Source organism: Hevea brasiliensis, unplaced genomic scaffold (genome assembly GCF_030052815.1).
Source record: "Hevea brasiliensis isolate MT/VB/25A 57/8 unplaced genomic scaffold, ASM3005281v1 Scaf20, whole genome shotgun sequence".
Taxonomy (NCBI): domain Eukaryota; kingdom Viridiplantae; phylum Streptophyta; class Magnoliopsida; order Malpighiales; family Euphorbiaceae; genus Hevea; species Hevea brasiliensis.
The window spans coordinates 79585-94703 of NW_026614696.1; the positions used below are offsets into that span (position 1 = coordinate 79585).

Sequence of the window (15119 nt, forward strand, 5' to 3'; positions counted from 1 at the left end):
CCTCTCTTTCTCACTGTGCATTGAACCCAACCTTCGTCTGCAATTCACTGTCAACCTCCACCCTCCTCTGTTTATTGTTCACTGTCAATTCCTTGCCTCCTCTCTCTCTCTCTCTGGCTTGATCGGAGTCTCTACCATGTCATTTGACTATTGCTCCTCCTTCACCACAACTGTGCTCCAGCACTTATCCCTGCACAACATCACAGCCTTCTCTTCTCTATCGCCACAGTGACAGGTTTGTTTTTTTTTTCTTTCTTCTTTTAATTAAATCCATTAAGACCATGATTTAGGGTCCCACTGTATGCTCATGATTTGGGATTTGCATAATTTTGTGTTAGGGTTTTGGTTATAATTTCTAATTTTATAATTTTTATTTTAGTATGAGATTTGTGGTTCGGTTGCAATCTACTAATCTTTTGCAGGTGCTATTTGGTTATTAGCTTTAATAATGGCCTTTACTAGGAGCCATGCACTTGATAAAGCTCAGTCCAATGCCCAAGTGTTTGTTTGCCGAACCCTAAGAGCACATGACGCTAATTGCTCCTGCTCTACTCAATGGCTACCGAGAACAAGCCAAAGTCTGCTATCAGTGCCAAAACAAACAAGAGTAAGAAGAGGAAATAATGCTATCTCCCCTAAAATGTACCCTTCTTTGTTTCTTTTTGTCTCTATATCTATGTAATTCTTATTATTAGTCTTTGCTTTTATGCTTCTTTTAGTTGAGTTTGTGTTTACATGCATATTACAGAAGCCAAGGAAGAAGAAGAGCTCGTACCCTTTATGCCCAGGAGTTCAGGGCTTCTTTATCACTTGTGATGGTGGCAAAGAGAGCCAAGCCTCTTATGAGGCTATCAACATTATTGATTCTGTATGTTCTCTCTCTCTCTCTCTCTCTCTCTCTCTCTCTCTCTCTCTATTTTCTTCTTCTTCTTCTCTCCTTCTCCATTTTCTTCTTCTTCTTCTCTCCTTCTCCATTTTCTTCTTCTTCTTCTCTCCCCTTTTTGTTTTAGATAAGGGTGTTAATTATTTATTTCATTTTTCATGCTAATGAACATTGATTTCCTATGCCCTTTTTTATTGGAACTTGTGGGTTGAATTTTGATTATCATGCATAATTTTTTTCATATGTATTTGGTTAAGATAGATATTTTTAGTGGGATTGAAAGAAGAAAAATGAAAAGGGCTTTTAATGATTGAACTATATCATATATTTATTAGAGGAAGATTAATCCAATAGTAAATTGGAGAAAAGGGTGGGTATTTGGCCTTTGTAAGATTGAAGTTAAGGCTTTCGAAAGATTCGATGATTTTGGTTGGATTTTGTTGATTTAATGGAGAGTTTGACAAAGAGAAGTTCATAATGAATTTGAATGGTGTGAAATGAGGAGTTTTAAAAAGTGCTCATCTGATATCACTGTGTTGAAAATGAGGTGAAGTACAATTTTACTTTTTGCCTTATAACCATATACCATGTCTTTTTCTGCAATTATTTGTAAGCCATATGCTATTTAGCATTGTGTTGGCCTTTTACATAAAAGCAATTTTTAAGTAGTAAATGCTTTTTCCCTAATTTTTGAGGTGAAATAAGGTTGCTCATTTAGCTGTTAGTGTTTCTTCTTTCTCTTACAGTTTTATGAAGAGCTAATCCATGGTAAGGATGTTAGTTATATGTACCCTAGAGCATACACTAATCTTGTACCTTGTAAATGACATTGCGAATATTTTAATGGCAATTAACATTTCATTTAAATGTTGTATATTTCATATCATATTTATTTAAAATTGTCCATTAGTAATATGTTATATATTCTATTACTATGAGATAAGAATATGAGTGCCAGAATATATGGGAAATTTGTTATAAATCAGAATTCTCAACTAAAGGATATTTTGGTGGGCACATTATATCTAAAGAGCTATCACCTCTGTTTGTCTCCATTGATCAGTGTGAGATATTGATGTATATGGAATAGTGAGTTTCACACCATTTGATATGAGATATCGGGATAAACCCAATGGGCACTTATATGATAAGTAGGTCGAACTTGTGACGAACAGATAACATGAACATGGCGTTTACTCGAGTCAATAAAATGTTATCTGTGTCAAACTAGTGCATATAATCCTCAGACCTGAGATGACATGGTTATCTCTTATATGGGTGGTTTGAGTTTGATACCACTTACATATCTGTACTGTGTATGGATATTTTGGTGTGTGTTGGCTCAGATCGGTCATATGTTGGGACAGGTGTTCAGTCAAGAAGGGATTCGTAGCCTTGAGCAAATAGGGTTAAAAGTCCTATGCGGATTTGAGCTGTTCTTGATAAGATTAAGTTCCTGGCCAGGACAAATGACTTAGTCAGGAAAGATGTTTCCTGATAGTAAAGTCTAATATGTCAAGAATTAGATTTTAGATGAGTGCATAAGATTCCATAATAAGCAGTTTGACTCTACCATGATCCTTAATGGGATTGGGACATAATACGAAGGGATTTTAGTGCACGGTGACATATGATTAAAGGTTCATATTTTAAGGTATTCCTTATTACTAATTGGGTGGCTATGGCATGTTATGCTAGGTGTCAACCATGGTATATGAGATGTCTAAAATGATTTAGGGAAATCATTTACGGTCTGAAAGAGTACCAATGATGTTAAGAGTTAATATCATTTCTCATTGCCAATTAGTAATGAGCCTAGTAAGTAGGGGTGAGCATTCGGTTCAAACCGAACCGAACCGAATTAAATTATGAAAACCTAATTACATATTTTAGAAATCGAACCGAACCGAAATTGATAAAAAAATTGAATTGAACCAAACCATTCTAATTTGATTCGATTTGGTTCAAATCGATCTGTTTTGATTTTTGATTATTTTTAATTTAGACTTGATTTTCAAGTTATTTGGTCTAATTTTGACTCTTGTTTGAACCTATTAACCATTAATCAATGAAATTAAACAATATATATATATATATATATATATATATATATATATATATATATATATATATATATATATATATATATATATATAATTCATAAATTTCCCATAAAAATAAATCAATTCAAAAATCGATTCGATTTGAATATATAAAATTACTATTTGGTTCGGTTTGGTTTAACCGATTTTTTTCTCTTCAAAACCAAACCGAACTGAAATAATCAAAATTTTTATAATATAAAACTGAACCAAACTGATTAAATTTTAAAACCGAACTGATTGAACCGAATTGATTCGATTTGGTTCGATTTTTCGATTTGAACTGAAATTTGCTCACCCCTAGTAGTAAGTCACACACCTACATAAGTTAACCACAAAGTATATAATGATTTAATTGATTAATTAAAGAGTTTAATTAATTAATTAATTAATTAATTAATTTTGATTTGCAATAAGATTGCAAAGTCCCTAGTATGACTTGAAACCAAGTCTTGGATATTGGATGTATTATATAAATTAGATTTATATTTAAAGAGTTTAAATATAAATTTAATGGTGAAATTAATTAATGGAGATTAATTAGTTAATTAATTTATATGTGATATAAATTAATTTGAGGGAGAAAATTACAATTTTGAGTTGAGAACTCAAAATTGTATACAAGGGCATTTTGGTAAAATCACATGGTGACACATGGCACCATGAGATGGTGACATGTGTCACTCATATATGTGTGCCACTTGTCTTCCATTAATGGAAGATGACTTTTGATGATTTAATCTTGGCTTGATAAGTGGCTTAATGAGATTAAGACACATTAAAGCAAGATTAAATAGGATCGTGATAAGTGGCAATATCATTAATGCATTTTGTCTAGCATATTTTATGAGATAAGATGAAGACAAATTTTGGAATAGTTCTTCTTCTTCTTCCCTCAATTTGGACGACAAAAAAAACTCTTTTCCCTCTCTTGTTTTTCTTCCATTGATTCATAAAAGAAAAGCTTGTTTTCTTTGGAATAAAAAAATACTAGGAAGTGTTCCTAGCTAGTTACATCTAATATAACCTCACCAAAAGAAAAAGTACCAAACTTTAGTGGTTGGCTAATCACAAAAGGATAGAATTGGGGCTGCTATTGGTAGAGCTTGTGGTGGAAAAGCTAGAGGAGCTCCAATTGGTGCTTTTCAGACTTCCAAGGGAGTTAGAAGTTTGATTCTATGCCCTAAGAGGTTAGAACCTTCAAATCCCTCTTTTAGTTAGGGTTTAATATGTTTAATTGTTAAATAATAATCCTTGATGGCAAACGAATGATTAATGCATGTTAAAAGTGTGTTTTAACATGTTTTAGGTGTTTAAGGTTGGTTAGGTGGATAACACACTTGGTATGTATGCATAAAACCCTAAAAAAATTTTAAAATCCAACCTTTAAATCCCTAATTCACGCTTCCCAAGGCCATCAATTGGTATCAGAGCTACTATATTTGCCATTATGATGTTTATGAGACTTAATTGTGTGATTAGAAGTGGTTTGGGTCAATTTGGATTTGATTTGGATTGGAAAAAATGCTGAAAAACCTTTCTACCGAAAAGAACATGGCTTGGGCATGTCCCAAGCCACGAGCAGCATTCTAGATATTGCTAAGCAGAGCTTGGGCGTGTCTCGCAACATGGCCCATGCTTTCGTGTGCCCAAAGGCGTGTCTCGAGACACGACCCGTGCTTTTGCCCGTGTAATTTGTGCGCTTCAGGCCGTGTTACTGGGTTTGGGGCGTGTTTCTTTCTGTAGGGGCATGTTTTTGGCTGATTTTAGGGTTTTTTTGCTATTGTTGTATAATATGTGATCCAAAATCAAGCCTAGACCTAATTGAATAGTTCAATTAGGATTTCCAATCATACAAATAAATTTTGAAAATTATTTTTATGAATATTAAATTTGGAAAAAGTTCCTAAATTTAAAATTAATTTGAATAAGATTCAAATTGAGTTTTAAATTGATTATGTGATATTCAATTTGATTTTGCATATATATTTATGTTTAATCATTAAATGTTAATATGATGGATGATCATGGACAATAAAAGACCAGTGTGTTTGGATTTAATTCTTTTATTTTTCTTTGGGATGTAATAATTAATTTTATTTATAGTGGCATGTATTATAAAAGTTATATTACATAAGATGTATTTTCATTTATTTAAGGACTCTACAGTCCAATTTCTTCTAAATTCACCTTGGTATGCTAAGGGTTGCTTTGTAATTGGATTGCAAGAAGAACAAAGAGATCAAGAGCATTGGTGGGACTAGTAGGAGGAAGTCAAGATCAAGGTATTGATTAATGTACTCCTTCAGCAACTCTTGTAATAGAATAAGTGAAATACACCTAGGAAATGCCCTAATTCAATTCTTGTTAGCTCAGAATTGAATCTCTTAGAAAGTCCATAATCATACCATTTTATTTAATTGTCCATGTATGCACGAAATGTGTATGGATGGATGCTTATTTATGATATATGCATGCCAAAATGGATAATGTGCAAAGTGAGACTTTAATAGCAATTAAGCTGACCACAAAATCTTCCAATTAAATGATTAAGTTGGTAATAGTATAATTATGATAATTATATTATAGCTTTCCACTAGGGCAATTAAATTTGGAAATTTTAGACACTTAAACTATCAGCTATGGTTACATAGGGGTGGTTTTTGTGGTCTAAGAGATTTTATAAATTTAATTGTCAAGCATGTGATGTTGTAAGTATGTGGATACTTTGGTGATCAAGAATAGATGTACTTGAGGTCATCAAGGTTCAAACTTCCATACTCTCTGGCTTAGTGGGCTCGTCTTAACTAATGCAAGATAGGCCAAGAATGGATGAACCTGAGGCTTTGAGCATTAGGGGCCAAAAATGATGATTGAGTTTCACATGAGATGTGATGAATAAATGTTATTCACTTATGTATTGTTAAAAGTATCCAATAAAATATGATTTGAGGATGTTTAACAATATATAATAATTCAATCACCCACTAGAAATCCATCCAACTAGGATTTCCGTTTCCTACTATGGAAGTGTAGGATTCGCTAAGTTAGTGAAAGGACCAATTTGATCAAAAGACCATAATCATATTGGTGGTTAATTTACCTGATACAAGATAATTAATTTGAATCTTGCTTTTTCTGTAGTTATTACATCTGATAATATGGCACAAAGGTCCAACCCTTTATCATACATACTAGATGAAAATAGGCTCATGGGACCTAACTTCTTTGATTGGCTTAGGAATTTGAGAATTGTTCTCAATCTTGAGCGTATAGGATATGTTCTTGATTCTAAGATTCCTGGACCATTACCAGCAGGGGCCACAGAAGAAAAGCATGTCACTTTGAGAAAGTGGCATGAAAATGACTTGCAAGTCATGTGCTACATGCTTGCTTCAATGACTAATTAGTTATAGAAGCAGTATGAGAAAATGCAAACTTCTCCTGAAATACTGAATCACCTTCAAGAGTGGTTTGGTAAAAATAGTAGGATGGCTAGATATGAGATATCTAAACAATTGTTCAGGATGAAGATGAATGAAGGCCAGGATGTGGGAGAACATGTCCATACTATGATCCGGCTTATAGAGTAGCTGGAGGCATTGGAATTTTCCATGGACTTTTCTCTCTATATGGATTTGATTCTTCAATCCTTGCCAGAGTCTTTTGGAAGTTTTATTACAAACTTCCATGTGATAAAACAAGAATGCACTTTAGCTGGTCTTCTTAATATTCTTGTGATTGCTCAAGGCAATACGCTAGGCAAGAAGGGCAAGAAAGTAGCACTTATTGCTTTTTCTTCATTTGGTAAGACCAAGAAGAAGAAAAACAACAAGAAGAAGCCATCTTTCGCCCCTGGTCCTTCTAGTACAGTAGGCAAAAAGAGCCAACAAAAAAAAGAAGAAGGTAGAAGCAGTTCCTACCAACTACAACAGACTCCACCATTAAAGCCGAGTATGTTGTTGCATGTGATGCTGCAAAAGAGGCTGTTTGGATCAAAAAGTTCATTTCAGAACTAGGTGTGGTTTCTTCCATTGAGTCAGTAGTTCCTTTCTACTGTGACAATAATGGAGCCATTGCACAAGAAAAGGAATCCAGGTCTCACTAGTGATCCAAACACATAAAGCGGCGATTTCATATTATTAGAGAGATAGTCAGAAGAGGTGACATCGCCATGTAAAAAGTAGCTTCAGCTAACATCCTGACTGATCCATTGACCAAGGCCATGACACAACAACAATTAAATAGACATCTTGAGAAGATGGGTCTTAGATACTGTAGTGAATGGCTCTAGGCCAAGTAGGAGATTGTTAGTTGTATGTGCCTTAGAGCATCATACACTGATCTTGTATCTTGTAAATGATATTGTGAATATTTTAATGGCAATTAACATTTCATTTAAATGTTGTATGTTTCATATCATATTTATTTGAAATTGTCCATTAGCAATATATTATCTGTTCTGTTCTTATGAGATAAGAATATGAGTGACAAAATATATGGGACATTTATTATAAATAAGAGTTCGCAGCTAAAGGATATTTTGGTGGGCACATTATATCTAAAGAGCTGTCACCTCTGTTTATCTCCATTGATCAATATGAGATACTGATGTATATGGAATGGTGAGTCTCATGCCATCTGATATGAGATATCGGGATAAACATAGTGGGCACTTAAATGATAAGTAGGTCTATAATGCCCTCACTTTAAGTAGTCCGTACATTCTACTATTCCGACGACTAACGTCTGTTCGGACAGTCAGGATATCTGGAACTATAGTTAAACTAGAGTGAGGAGGCATAAACTGATTGAATTAAGACAAAGAAAAATTAAAGAAAAATATAAGAAATGAAATGTTAATAAGTTAAAGGAGCCGGGACTCCGGTGATGGGTGACCATAATGGGAAGCGATTGTGAAGACAATTGCTGACCACAGACCTACGAGGAACCCTATGAAATAAATATTTTGGATTAATTAAAGTTTTTATGAGGATTAAATGACATTAAATATGTCAAAGAAAATTTAAGAAAATTAAATCAATCGGTATAGACAAGTATAACCCGATAAGCATAACGAAGGACATTTTGGTCATTTCACCCTCAGTGTTGAATTTTGACTTAAATGTCAATTAAAATGAGAGAGATTAAAACACATAAAAATAAATTAAATTGTGAATTTATGTATAGAAATGGGAAAAGAAAAGAAAAGAAAAAGAAATAAAATAATGACCTAAGCATGATGTCATAAGACATCATTAACATAATTGTGACTAATGGAAATTTAACAACTAATTTAAAAGGGATAAGAAGAGATGTAAAAGAGACAAATTGCATTAAAAAGAAAACATTTCTCTTCTTTTTCCTCATGTAGCTGAAACCCTATGGGAGTTGCTTCCAAGCTTTTCCTCACTTCTAAGTTCAAATTCCCTCCCTTTTCTCACCCTAAGACCCTAAGTCATCTTCATTAAAAATTAATCTCACACCATAAGGAAGATAGTGACAGCCAAGAAGTGAAGAAGAATTTAAAGTTTAGCAAGTCCAAGTTGGACACAAACAAGGTTAGTGCGCTATAAGTTTTTCTTTCACTTTTAGGTGTAGTAAGCATGCTAAATTAGGTTGGAATTTCATGAAATTGAAAGAAATTAATAAAGAATTGAATACCCCTAATTTCGATAGCCATGAGATTAATTAGGGTTTGATATTTTTAATTGATGTAAATTAGTTCAATGATGATGCGTGATAAGATTATATGCATTACAAGTTATAGGGATTGAATTTGATTGAACTATGAAATTGAAATTATGGTTTTGACCATAAATTGGGGATTTTGTGCTATGGCTAGAATTTGACCTTGTTGAGATGAATTTTTGATCATTAGAAGTACTATGAATGCTAATTGAAGTTGGGGAGTTGGGAGAAATTGAATTGGGAGTGTTAATTTTTCATGCTGGAATTTTGGACCTATGGGTCTAGCATGTTTGAACTACCATAACTTGAATTGTCTTGCTCCAATTGGTATAAGGCTAATTGGAGATGAAATTAGGGTCAAAATGCCCCATTTTTCATGAAGAAACAATGCCCAAAAACTATCCACAACTTGACCTAATTATTGCTTGAATTTGGATGACCATAACCTAAACCCAGAAAAATGACCAAATGTTCATTTGGCCATAACTCCCTCTAGAAAGGTCAGAATGACCTAATTTTTATACCATTGGAAAGGTTAGACATAGGAGCACAACTTTCATTGAGAACATAGAATGCAAAATTGCCTCTAATCAAATCAAATTGCTAGCACAAATTAGGTCAACAAAATTGTCCAGAACCAAACTGTCCAAAAATTCTGAACTTAGGCCTACCCGACCAGTTATGGAAAAAATGCCATAACTTGGTCTAAAAATTTGAAAATGCAATGAAACCAATGCCAAAACTTTTATAAGATATAGATCTAAAGCTTTGATATTTTGACCAAAACTCAGAACCTAATGGAACTAGGCCAATTAGCTAGAACAAATCAGCATACTAAAACCTGAAATGAACCAAATAACCACTTGACTCCAGAATAGTTTTTATACCATAACTTTTAGTAGAAAACTCCAAATGAAATGTCCCTAACTGTTCTGGAAACCTGAGAAACAAGGCTTCAACTTTGATTTAGAAACTTTTCTCAAATTTTGAGTGTAAGAACCCTAAAATGGGAGACAAAGCCACTAAATTGAACTTCGAATCTTGTAGATACAGGGTACCTGAGTCCAGGCCAGTTAATTTGCTATAATTAATTCTAAAAAACCTGAAAAATTGCAATTCAAAATTCTGAATGATCATAAGACATAGGGTAGAAACTTCTATGAAGAATACTAGGCCTAAAAGTGGCTGTAACATGTCCAATTAATTAGATAAAAATTAACCTCATAATCTGCCTAATTCTGGAACCAGAATGAGACAATGAACCAGTTTTAGGTGTTTAACTATAACTTGAGCTCAAAAACTCTAAATGGTATGATTCAAAAAGGAAAACAAAGATAAGATATAGAGAGACAACTTCCATGAAGGAAGTGTAGCCAAACAGTGGCCACATCTTGGCCAATTTGCTAGGTAAAGACATGACACCAAATCTGGACCTAAAGAAAGGTTCAAGATATTATTCGATACATAACATGTAAATTACCTATATGAATTGCTAAATGCATAAGTTATATGAAAATGAAGGGGGAACCTATTTTCCCACTATAAATTGACATGAAACTACTATAAAGCACTAATAATGCATGACATGAAATGACAAGATCATAAGTAATTAATAATACTAATTTGCCCAAAGTATACCTAGACTTATTCATATAGCATGGATCGACTGGTATACTAATTAGGGACTACAAATAGCAGTATTGCCTACAGGAATAATCATTGATAGATAATATATGTCTGATATGGTTGTTCTACTGGCTTTATGCCTGCTCGTTAACCATTGTGCCTATTATTATTTCTGGCTTTATGCTTACTCACTGGCCTTGTGCCTGACATGACAGATGTATACATGTTAGATATATAGATGTTTAACTAGTATACTCCCGCGTATTCAGTCTTTATAGTTTGTTATGGGTTACTTAGGCACAGATAAGAGTAATAAGCCTTAAATTTAAATAAGTACACGAACAGATCACAGGTATGAGTAATAAGACTGAACATAAAATAAACGAACAGAAAAGATCTTGATTTAACTTAATTGCTTCCAAAGTTCTATAAACATGTAAAAGATTTTAAATTCATGAAATTCTATATTTCTTTATAAAGTTATACATAGAATAATTATTTTAATTATTAGTTATTTTTATTTCAATTATTGCACTACTAAGTAAAAATGCTTAGCGCATTGGTTTTTCATTGCGTAGGTACAAGAGACCACTACTAGCAGCAACAGTAGCAGTAGAGCACCGATAGAGGATTGATCAGATTTGCTACAGTGTCGGTGTCACCTCATCAGTTATTTTGATAGGGCTTATGTATATATCAGTTGTTGCATTTTGATCATTATACATAAGTAAATGTTGTAAATCATTTTGAGATATATAATTAAATTTTTGGATTGTGTATAAATTGTACATTATTGTATGTAAATTTTATATGAATGAAATGAAATTTACTTTCTTGAAAATTTTATGAATAATGAGATGATATGACATGGCATATAGAAAGAATGAGATAAATAGTATAATATATGATATGAAATTGTTTTTAACAAGTGAATGGTAGAACCCGCCATGCACTAATAAAATAGAGAAGACTCTGTCTAGGTTTCTACAAAAATAAAATGTGATAAAAAAAATTTCCCACACATGGAATAATATAAATAAATGGAATTTAAATTAATACGGTATAAGACAAGATAAAATAGGGTACTTTGACACCGAATGTGACACGCCTTGCTCAGCTACACTATAGACGGGTGAGGGGTGTTACAAGGTCGAACTTGTGAGGAATAGATAACATGAACATGGCATTTACTTGAATCAATAAAATGATATCTGTGTCATACTAGTGCATATAATCCTCAGACTTGAAATGACACGGTTGTCTCTTATATGGGTGGTTTGAGTTTGATACCACTTACATATCTGTACTGTGTATGAATATTTTGGTGTGTGTTGGCTCAGATCTGTCATGTGTTAGGACAAGTGTTCTGTCAAGAGGGGATCTATACCATTGAGCAAATAGGGTTAAAGTCCTTTGCAGATTTGAGCTGTTCTTGACAAAATTAAGTTCCTGGCCTGGACAGATGACTTTGTCAAGAAAGATGTTTCTTAATAGTAAAGTCTAATATGTCAAGAATTAGATTTCAAATGAGTGCATAAGATTCCATGATAAGGGGTTTGACTCTACCATGATCCTTAATGGAATTGGGACATAATACGGAGGGATTTTAGTGCACGGTGACGTATGATTAAATGTTCATATTTTAAGGTTTTCCTTATTACTAATTATTTGGCTATAACATGTTATGCTAGGTGTCAACCATGATCTATGAGATGCCTAAAATGATTTAGGGAAATCATTTACGGTCTGGAAGAGTTCCAATGATGTTAAGAGTTAATATCATTTCTCATTTTCAATTAGTAATGAGCCTAGTAAGTCACACACTTACACAAGTTAACCACTAAGTATATAATGATTTAATTGATTAATTAAAGAGTTTAATTAATTAATTATATAGATTTAGTTTGCAATAAGATTGCGAAGTCCCTAGCATGACTGAAACAAGTCTTGGATATTGGATGTATTATATAAATTAGATTTATATTTAAAGAGTTTAAATATAAATTTAATAGTGAAATTAATTAATGGAGATTAATTAATTAATTAATTTATATGTGATATAAATTAATTTGAGGGGGAAAATTACAATTTTGAGTTGAGAACTCAAAATTGTATACAAGGGCATTTTGGTAAAATCACATGGTGACACATGGCACCATGAGATGGTGACATGTGGCACTCATATATGTGTGCCACTTGTCTTCCATTAATAGAAGATGACTTTTGATGATTTAATCTTAGCTTGACAAGTGGCTTAATGAGATTAAGACACATTAAAGCAAGATTAAATAGAATCATGACAAGTGACAATACCATTAATGTATTTTGTCTTGCATATTTTATGAGATATGATAAAGACAAATTTTGGAATAGTTCTTCTTTTTCTTCCCTCAACTTGGACAACAACAAGAACTCTTCTCCCTCTCTTGTTTTTCTTCCATTGATTCATAAAAGAAAAGCTTGTTTTATTTTGAATAAAAAATACTAGGAAGTGTTCCTCGCTAGTTCCATCTAATATAACCTCACCAAAAGCAAAAGTCCCAAAGTTTAGTGGTTAACTAATCACAAAAGGAGAGAATTGGGGATGCCATTGGTGGAGCTTGGTGGTGGACAAGCTAGAAGAGCTCCAATTATTGCTTTTCAAACTTTCAACGGAGTAAGAAGTTTGATTCTGCACTTTAAAAGGTTAGAATCTTCAAATCCCTCTTTTAGTTAGGGTTTAATATGTTTAATTGTTAAAACAACAATCCTTAATGGCAAATGAATGATTAATGCAAGTTAAAAGTGTGTTTTAACATGTTTTGGATGTTTAAGGTTGGTTAGGTGCAGAACATACTTGGTGTGTATGCATGAAACCCTAGAAAAATTTAGAAATCCAACCTTTATATCCCTAATTCACGCTTCCCAAGGCCATCAAAGTATACAGATGTAAAGCTAGTAGATTTGCCTAATAAACTTTTAAATAAAAAGATAAAGTTTATATATTATGATGATGATGATGAAGAAGAAGATGATGATAATGAGGTGGAGGGGGAGGAGGATGAAAAGGAGAATAGGGAAGAAGAGAATAAACCAGATACTAACCAGAATAATGATGTTAAAAGTAAAAGTGCAACAAATGAGAAGTTAGATTTTCTTAATGTGGAGAATTCGTGCTGTGGAAATCAAATAGAAGAAAAGACTAATGATAAGAGAGCGCTAAAGATTTGGAAAATCAAACAAATGAAGCCAAAGAGCAAAGGAGCAATGCATTGAAACATGTGTTTCAAAATCTGTTGTCCATGAAAAGGTGGAGTAAAAATCCATTGATAAGCTTATTGAAGACGAACTCAAAGAAATTGGAGATAAGAGTAAGATGAGCAATATACTGCCTCCTTTTCCATTTATTTTCATTTTTTTAGGCCTTGATGTTCCATATTTCCATAAAAATAATAAATAACAGTTTCTCAATTAGATGAACACCAAAATTGATCATGTGGGTGAAGTTATCCCATTTGTATGCTTTTCAGTTTTATTTTATTCTGGTGATGTGCTCTTTATTCCCATCGTATTTTGTTGTGATTTTATCTATATAATTTGTAATGATTTTTTTTGTTCATTTGTACACATCCATCCATAATAATTATGTTGAGTGAGTATTTGATAAGAGTGATTTAACTTTACTATGAGTACTTAATTAAATAAAAACAAAAATAAACTAATTGTTTTAAGGGCCAGAAGATTTGATTTATGTTTGGCCTGAGAAAAATAAGACAAACAAGCACTTTAATAATTATAAAACCATGGCCTGCAAAAATTTGTATCTTGATTCTGCTTGCTGAGAAAAAAATAGTGGCACTTTGGTTTTATTCTATAACTGTTTTCCTGGCTAATTTAATCCCCAATCTTGTAGATTATGCTCGATTACCTAATTCCCATTGTTATTTGTCGATATAAGGAAAGGATAAAGTCCATCCTTGATAACTATTTGTGAGTTATGACCACATCCTCATGTTTTTTATGCAGTTTAATGTTGTACTGTTCAAACAGAGGCACTTTGCAAATCTTGATTCAGGCTATAATGATGTCGCTTTTGTTCAAATGTGCAAGAGAGATGGAGACCCTTCTCCTAAAGATATTGCATAGAACATGATGACATCTGCTGCATCAACTAGGAAACACATGTCAAGGTTTATTAAATGCTTATTTGTTTGATTAAATTTTATCAAGTGCGTGGCTTATGAGATTTGTATTAGTAGCCAGGTTCCAGTAAAGCTCATGCATTTGGAAGGCTTATATGAGCTATTTGTTTCTAAGTTTGTAAGTTGTCACTAGAGTTGATTATTACAATAGTCTGTACATTTTCTCTTATTGTTACTATTATACCAAGTTGTGAGACAAAGAAGCCTATGCTCTGCTCAATGTTGTGTCTCATTTATACTAAATTCATTTGTAGGAATTTTAACTTATTTTATCATGAATTATTAGTTTTTATACATTATTATTATTATTATTATTATTATTATTAGCCATTAATTTTGAACTTGAAGTTTAATTAAATAATTATTTAAAATTTTAAATAAATAATAAATAATAAATTTTAGCGACCATTTAGTTTGGTCGGTAATTTATTGTAATTTTAAATAAATAATAAATAATAAATTTTACCGACCATTTAGTTTAGTCGGTAATTTATTGTATATAATTATATAAATTATTGATTGATTGTTGTAAATTGAGCTATATTGTTAATGTTTTAGAAATGATTGTGTTTATTTATAAATGTTGTAGTAGTGGATGGTATAATGAGAATATTGGAAGTGTTATTTTATATGTAG

At 32.5% G+C, this 15119-nt stretch overlaps 1 pseudogene; it reads left to right on the forward strand.

The window, feature by feature from the left end:
* Positions 1–555: 555 nt before the first annotated feature.
* LOC110661492 (uncharacterized) lies at positions 556–14647 on the forward strand (annotated as a pseudogene).
* Positions 14648–15119: the final 472 nt, after the last annotated feature.